At 42.2% G+C, this 8,244-nt stretch overlaps 1 pseudogene; it reads left to right on the top strand.

Annotated features, from left to right (window-relative positions):
* The window catches only part of LOC125287221, a 3,409-nt pseudogene extending 1,313 nt beyond the window's left edge, over positions 1-2,096 (top strand).
* Positions 2,097-8,244: the final 6,148 nt, after the last annotated feature.

The following is an 8,244-nucleotide window of genomic DNA, read 5'->3' as shown; positions in this document are numbered from 1 at the left end:
TGTTGCATCCCTTGACATGCCATCTCCTTTTCCCTCTTTCTTTTTCTATTTTTAGTCGTCAACAGCTTTTTTTTTTTTGTATCCATCTTTTTCCATAGATCGGCAACTCACTACTCATTAGGCCTATCTGCTCACCCGCCTCACGGGCCCCACTCCCTCTTCTATGTCAAAATTCTATAATAAAATCTTATGAGATAGGGCGCCTACTCTAGCCTGTTAGTCCCCTAAAATGTTATTTAACATTAAGAAAATGTTGAAATGGTTTAGAAACGCACAACAGTAGCTACATATAGAATATACCAAATATATTATTATTATTATTATTATTTTTACCATGGCTTTGGTGCCCCCACGGTGCTGTGCCCCTGTGCGCCGCATATAGCGCATACACACTTTTTGCACCACTGTGTATATGTATATGTGTGTCTATGTGTGTGTGTGTGTATGTATGTGTGTGTTTATGTGTGTGTGTGTATTTCAAATGTTTCTCCTGATGTTGGTGTCCCTTAGTGAGGAGGTGGACCTTAAGCGTTCGTTTGCTCGTGTCGGGGAGCTGAGCCTGAAGGAACCTTCTGGAACTCTGGTGAAGCTGAAGCGCGTGGTGGTGCATCCAGACTACAGCTACCAGGAGAAGGAAGGTATGATCTACAACGACATGGCCCTGGTGCAGCTGCAGGACACTGTGTCCTTCTCCCACATGGTGAAGCCCGTGGACCTGCCCAGCCCCCGGTGACATTAGATCCGGCGCTGAATGCTGGGTCACTGGCTGGGGCCACGTAGCTGAGAACAGTAAGTATGTGTGTGTGTGTGTGTGTATGTGTGTTTGTGTGTGTGTGAGAGTGAGTTTGTGTGTGTGTATGTGTGAGTGTGTGTGTGGTTCACTTGTCTCTCTCTCTCTCTCTCCTTCCTCCTCTTCTCTCTCTCTTCCTCCTCTTCTCTCTCCTTCCTCTTCTCTTCTCTCTCTTCCTCCTCTTCTCTTTCTCTCTCCCTCCTTCCTCTTCTCTTCTCTCTCTTCCTCCTCTTCTCTTTCTCTCTCTCCCTCCTGCCTCTTCTCTCTCTTTCTCTCTCTCTCCATCAGAGCCGCTGGGTGGGAAGGAGACTCTGCAGGAAGTGCGGGTGTCTCTGGTTGATGACATCACGTGTCGCCGGCTCTTCCCCAAGATGACTGACGGCATGACATGCGCTGGTGACCTTAATGGAGGGAAGGACGCCTGCCAGGTCAGTGTGTGTGTGTTACAGTATGTGTGTGTGTGTGACCTGAACCTTAACAGAGGGAAGGACGCCTGCTCGGTCAGTTTGTGTGTGTGTGTGTGTGTGTGTGTGACCTGAACTTTAACGGATGGAAAGGACGCCTGCTCGGTCAGTTTGTTTGTGTGTGTGTGTGTGACCTGAACCTTAACGGAGGGAAGGACGTCTGCCAGGTCAGTGTGTGTGTGTGCGTTACAGTATGTGTGTTAAGTATTATAAACTGTGTGTGTGTTACAGTATGTGTGTAAGTATTATAAACTGTGTGTGTGTGTGTGTTACAGTATGTGTTAAGCATTATAAACTGTGTGTGTGTGTGTGTTACAGTATATGTGTAAGTATTATAAACTGTGTGTGTGTGTTACAGTATGTGTGTTAAGTATTATAAACTGTGTGTTTGTGTACAGAATGACTCTGGAGGGCCCCTGGTGTGTGTCCCTGCTGGAGATGAGAAGAGGAGGTTTGTGCAGGTCGGCATCGTCAGCTTTGGGAAGGGGTGTGGCCGTAAGGGACGAGCTGGAGTCTACACATACACCCCCCACTACGCCCAGTTCATCCACAAGACCATCAACACAACCTACACACCCTAACACACACATACACCCCCCACTACGCCCAGTTCATCCACAAGACCATCAACACAACCTACACACCCTAACACACACATACACCCCCCACTACGCCCAGTTCATCCACAAGACCATCAACACAACCTACACACCCTAACACACACATACACCCCCCACTACGCCCAGTTCATCCACAAGACCATCAACACACCCTACACACCCTAACACACGCGCACTCGCATACATACAAACACACTCACATACAAACACACTCTCACACATACAGACACACCCACATACATACGTACAGTAGAGACACACTCATATACAAACACACTCTCACACATACAGACACACTCACATACATACAGACATACACGCCCACATACATACGTACAGTAGACACACACTCACATACACACACACACACTCACATACACACAAACACAATCACATATACAGACATTTTGTCCAAGTCCATATGTAATAAAAGTTGAACTCAGCTTGAAGTTGACTGGTTTGTCTTTCTGTGTAATGTACAATGACATCACATGTCTCCACACACTCACAAACTGCTGTAGCTAATATATAATATGTGAGAATATACATTATAATATATGAGAATATACATTAATATATCATATATGAGAATATACATTCAAATATAATATGTGAGTGTGACAGACGTGTACGTTGATGGCTAGTCGCCCCCTCACTGACTATGTGCTCCTGTTAGAGAACAGCTGCGACTTACGTGATATTAACCCTTAGAACCCGATTGACGTCAAATAACACACCCTTTCTTCTCTGTTACATTGCTCCGCGACTGTTCATCACAACGAGATAAAACCTTTATTTTATGACAGAGAAGAAGTGGGGCTTTCCAAAGAGACTACGCACTTGTCTGTGCGATCAAGTATGAAAATAAAAAAAAACATGAAATTAAATAAAATTGCATCATATTTAAAGTCTATACTTCTCGGCGTTCACCTGTGCACCCATTACTCTCGTTTGAATTACTCGCGAACCCGTGATCGCAGATGAAAGAGGAGAAACAGGGCTATCCATTGGTACCACGGATATCGATCTTTCTGGCTTATAAAAACAGATGAAGTGATTGCAAAATATTAACGTCATGTACACAAACCAACGCTGCACACCCATTACTCTCGGAGTAATTACTCGCGGACCCGTGATCGGATATATATGCCACGTATGTTAGATGAAAGAGGAGACACAGAGCTATCATTTGATACCAAATACATCCTTCTGGGTTATAAAACAGACGAAGTGACAGCAAAATAATAACTTCATATAGCTCAACTTACCCCACGTTTTTGTGGCAAAGCATGTTTATAATCCAACGCTATCATGTGTTTCTCTAAGGCAAAACATGTTCATAATCCGGTTTTGAGATCCTAGCAAATTCCTGCATGGCATCCAAATCAAGGCTCACATTGCATCCCAATTTGTTCAACAGAGAAACACCTTTTTTGCCTTTACTTTGTTCATGGCAATGCAGTTAAAAGTTGAGAATCATCATGAGTGCATACACCATAGTCACACATGCTAACAGGCAAACTTGGGTCAAGTCAGGTCAGATCAGTTCGTGTCACAGATATGGAGCGCAGAATGGTCATTTTTCATCGCTAAATAAAAAATGGCATTTATTTCCGTAAATCACACACCACATATTTCTGTAAATTGCTCAGCCCCAGAGTATCCCTCCAACATGGCAATTATATTGCCCGTTTCAGGACAGTCTGCCCTACACACACATGAAATGTATGTAGAGCTATGAGCTTGCTGTGGTGAGATACAGGTCAAAATATAAGAATTTTTATAATATGATTTTTATATTTTAATTCTTTAAAAATCTAAATAAAATCAATGCTAGTACTAATACATGGAATGATCTGGATCTGGATAGCCTAGACTCTGCTGAAAAAAACAATATATAATATGTGTGTGTGGCACTTAAAATGACCAGAATAAATCCTTATGAATAAAGGTAGTGAAAATGCCCTAAAAACAGCTTAGGGTTCTAAGGGTTAAGAGATTTATTGATTCCAGGCATCAAAATGGTTCTTCATTGAACTGTTGGATATACATTCAAAGTATGGTTGTATATAAATACACAATGTGTCTGTGTGTGTGGTTTTCTGTAGAATAAGAATATACAGAAAGGGTAATTAGAATACTGTATAAACTGAGTGATACATTATACTAAAATGTACAGTATGAACAGTTGCAATACAATTAGGAGGAATCTGTACAATACAAGTAATACACTAGATAAACTTATGTACATTTATATACAGACCTCTCAAGTAATTAAGTGCAGTAGGACGAAATGTACACATTAAGTTACATTAACAATATATACATAATATATAATTGCACCTAAGTAACATCAATGTGATGAGGAAACGAAGTTAGTGCAAAGAGGCAAGTAATAACGGCATAAATTCAAGTGCAGTACACTTGGTGATCAAATGGCAAAGCAGTAGGCCTGTTGCCGCCAGAAGGTCTAGAAAGACGACTGTTCATGTGAACGACGCATGGCGCCATAAGCACGACCAATACAACATTTGTAAGCTAAAATAATGCCTCAAACATTCACAAAACAGTGGAAATAACACCACAGGTCGAAAATACTATCAAAGCACTCACAAACCCGACCATTCATGTAACTTTAACCCTAGAAATTAGTATTCAGCAAGCCATTTAATTAACAGGCGTTTCCCCATTGAAATTAACTAGAGCTCACGGTAAAACCAAAGTTCCACGGTTACCGGACTGATCAGCATGCAGATAACACAACGAGGATAATTACAACAAAAATACAGACATAAATTATGCACTTACATTGTCATCAACGCACACGTACACACAAAGAGAATAATATTTTAGCAAGATGCTGGAGCAACGCGGAAAGTGTCTGCCAGCCAAGCACACTGAAACTCAAAATTCGTGCATGCACGCAAGTGCGTGGTACGTCACCGCTGACGTCTCTGGCGTCAAGACGCTGACTCCGGCAGGGAGTTTTCCACAGTGAGCATATACATTAACATATAATATATGAGAATATACATTAAAATATAATATATGAGAATATACATTAACATATAATATATGAGAATATACTTTAACATATAATACATGAGAATATACATTAACATATAATATATGAGAATTAAAATATAAGGGCCTCCGAGTATACGCCACAGAGTGTTCCGGTCGATGTTTACATTTAGAAGTAGGAGGTCACACACACTGTTTACATTTAGAAGTAGGAGGTCACGAGGAAGTGGAGCTACACACGGCATAACACACACACCTACAGGAGCCTGTCTGCTGAGGACACACAGCACTCTAAGCATCATACACAGAAATGCACAGGGTTAGTTAGTAACACCAATATGGATTCTGTCTATTAAAACATTAAGACAAATCTGAGCCACTCAAGAAGGATGCATTTAACATTTCATTTATTTTTTGGCTACTTACGTGCCTAATATGCGTTTTGGCCAAACTGGCCTCCATCAGGGCAATTCAAAAATGTGGTAGTTTACAAAATCTGCTGGACTGAGGTGTGAGGACAAGTGTACCCTGTAACCTCGTTCTGGCCCCCGGGGGAACAAGGACAATACCCTGGGCTCTTGAACTGGATCCTCTAAGATACTTGGCCACTGTGAATGTGCTATTCCAGGGATATGTGTGTGTGTGTGTAATGTGTGTGTGTGTAAACTAAATTGGCATGCTTCATGAAATGTTGTATATTGATTTCAATTACATCATTTTGTTTTTGTTTGTTAGATAGATTCTGTATATTGTCTTTTTACATTTTATTTGTAAATCTCCCTCCTCTGCAAGATAGCCTTACCTGTGAAGCACTTTGGGTCAACGGTAATATAGCCTTACCTGTGAAGCACTTTGGGTCAATGGTAAGATACTGTAGCCTTACCTGTGAAGCACTTTGGGTCAACGGTAAGATAGCCTTACCTGTGAAGCACTTTGGGTCAACGGTTGTTGTTTTAAATGTGCTATATAAATAAAGTGACTTGACTTGATATGTAGACCAACATCAGGGCCGCCTGCAAGAATGAATGCTATGGTACGCACACGCAGTGGCGTCGTTAGACCTGGGAAATCGAGGCTACAGCCCTTATGTGTTGGGAATAGCCCCGGATCTCTATGCCTTAAAAGATAATAATGAACATCTCCCTAGAGGTTCCAATCGAACACCACAGCCAGCAGCCACAACTGCAACATTGTTACTAACGCTGACCTGGCGTTCCTTACGGAGTCGGAATCATTTGTTGCAAATTCAACATCAGTGTTCTATTCTTCCCCCCTCTGTCGAACTGATATTACCAGAGCCCGTCTACAGTTTAATAGCCTACTTTTGCAGCGTATAGTTAGTTAATGTGGATACAAGAAGGGTGGGTGGGGGAGGGGGAGCAGCCAGTGCAAGAAGAGGTTGAGAGTGAGACATCATCTCCCCCAACCCCTGATAATACTTCCATCAGCTCAGGTTTGTGAAAAAAGCAGCCAGCTCTGGCTTTGAGTTAAAGGTAAACTATGCAGTATTGGCAATTTCCTTACTGTTTTCTCGGTTTTTGCTTCTTTTTCGCTGGCTTTGTCATGACGAATGTCTAAAGAAACTCCATCGCTACCTTTTTCTAGCCGGTGCCTGGCGTGTATGTGTATTTGAATGCAGTAAAGCAATTCGTTACACTCGGTATACTTCCTGACACTGAGGCCGTCGGCCCGGCCCACAGTTGCAAGGGTGGTTTTCCCGCTCACAGGCGCTAGAGGAAAGCGAGACGGCCACCATTCAACCCGAAAAAAGTCATTGCCAAAAGTCAAACCATTCCAATGACTCTGAAGCTGTTAAATGAAGTTGAATGTAGTTTACAAGATGATTTATACAGCAGAGGCGGAGCTTGAGGGGGTGCGGCACCCCGGGCCCGGGACCCGCAGGGGCGCCCCTCCCCCACCTCCGGGTTAAGGTGGGACGGGCCTCTCCCCCACCTCCGGGTAAGGTGTGACGGGCCTCTCCCACGGCACAAGGCCGGAGGAGCTAAGATCATGCAACCGGTTTCTTTTCAATCATTTTCATCAGAGTGGGACGTATTAGGCTTATTTGCCCCAGTCAGGAAGAGTTATGACTCACGGTTGCTGAAAAGTTTTGAAACTTACTTTGATGATTTAGTAGGTGTAAAATATTGAATAAAATGTTCTGTTGTATGACTGGCTTTATTTTAACTCTCATATTTAACTTTACGACGTGCAAATTTACAAAATTGGATCAACGATATTGTCTCCTGCAGGCGTCAATGAGAGAACACTTACATGATTTTGGTTTCGATTTTCTAATTGGAGTAAGTCTTTGTAACACGTCATGATACATTTGATCAGTTTGATCGTTGTTTTGGTATGAAGCATCTTTTACGTAGCCTAATGAATGCGCTCTAGAAAGTGAAAGTAGCCTAACCTAGGCCTATATGCGCTCTGTGTCTGAGCTGTCTGTGTACGTCCGCAATTGATTACGTTCCTCAAATGGAGAACACATCAATCTCATGGTATTTTTTGCCATAAAATGCATGAAACATGCAAGTTCAAAATCCCGCCGGTAGCCACGTTACATCTCCGTTTCATATTTGCCTAGGCTACTAGCCTACAATAAATGAATTGAACGAACCAAACTGACAACAGGTATATCTACTGATTCGGTCATTGAGACTACAGAATACAGTACAACGAACTTTCTGTCTTTCTGAAGTTTATTTTTGTATTCCGGGGTACAGTAGCCTAATTGCCTAATGTCTTGACAAGAGTTTTTCTTACTGGCTTGCTGTTTAAACTGACTGCGCCGCTCTGAACATTCCTGCCCGGTTTATGACGTAAACCGCTACATCTCGGCTCTGGCATTGCCTAAACTCATCGTGTGGGAAATCAGATTATCTGTCAATATTGGGCTTTGAAAGTAAGGGATATTTGCTCAGTAATTGTAGGCTACATTTTGTAACATTTATAGAGAAACCGAGGGGAAGTTAAATTAGAAATTAGAATCTTTGGAAATTGAAAACACATACAAAAAAATATTCAGGGTTTTTAAAAAGAGATTCGGGGCTTGAGCCCCCGAAGCCACCCTCTCAAAATCTGATGTACCTTACAAAATGAATGTACAACAAACTATGTGAATGAGTTACACAATTTATAATGAAACTCTAGTAAGGTCACTGAAGGCAAAAGTGATGGCAAGCAAGCTCACTAATGGAGACAGTGATTAGCCAGAGTGTTGCGTCAATCATATTCAACGGCAGGAAGTATGAAATTCTGCCGTATCGGTCACTGCTTCACGGGTGGGACTTATCTGCCATAAGGATCAATTGAAACAGAAAAAAATCCATGAGCCGCCTGG

The sequence above is a fragment of the Alosa alosa genome, chromosome 22 (genome assembly GCF_017589495.1).
Source record: "Alosa alosa isolate M-15738 ecotype Scorff River chromosome 22, AALO_Geno_1.1, whole genome shotgun sequence".
Lineage (NCBI taxonomy): Eukaryota > Metazoa > Chordata > Actinopteri > Clupeiformes > Clupeidae > Alosa > Alosa alosa.
The sequence above is the reverse complement of the archived record's forward strand: the minus strand, read 5'-3'. Positions and strand labels throughout refer to the sequence as shown.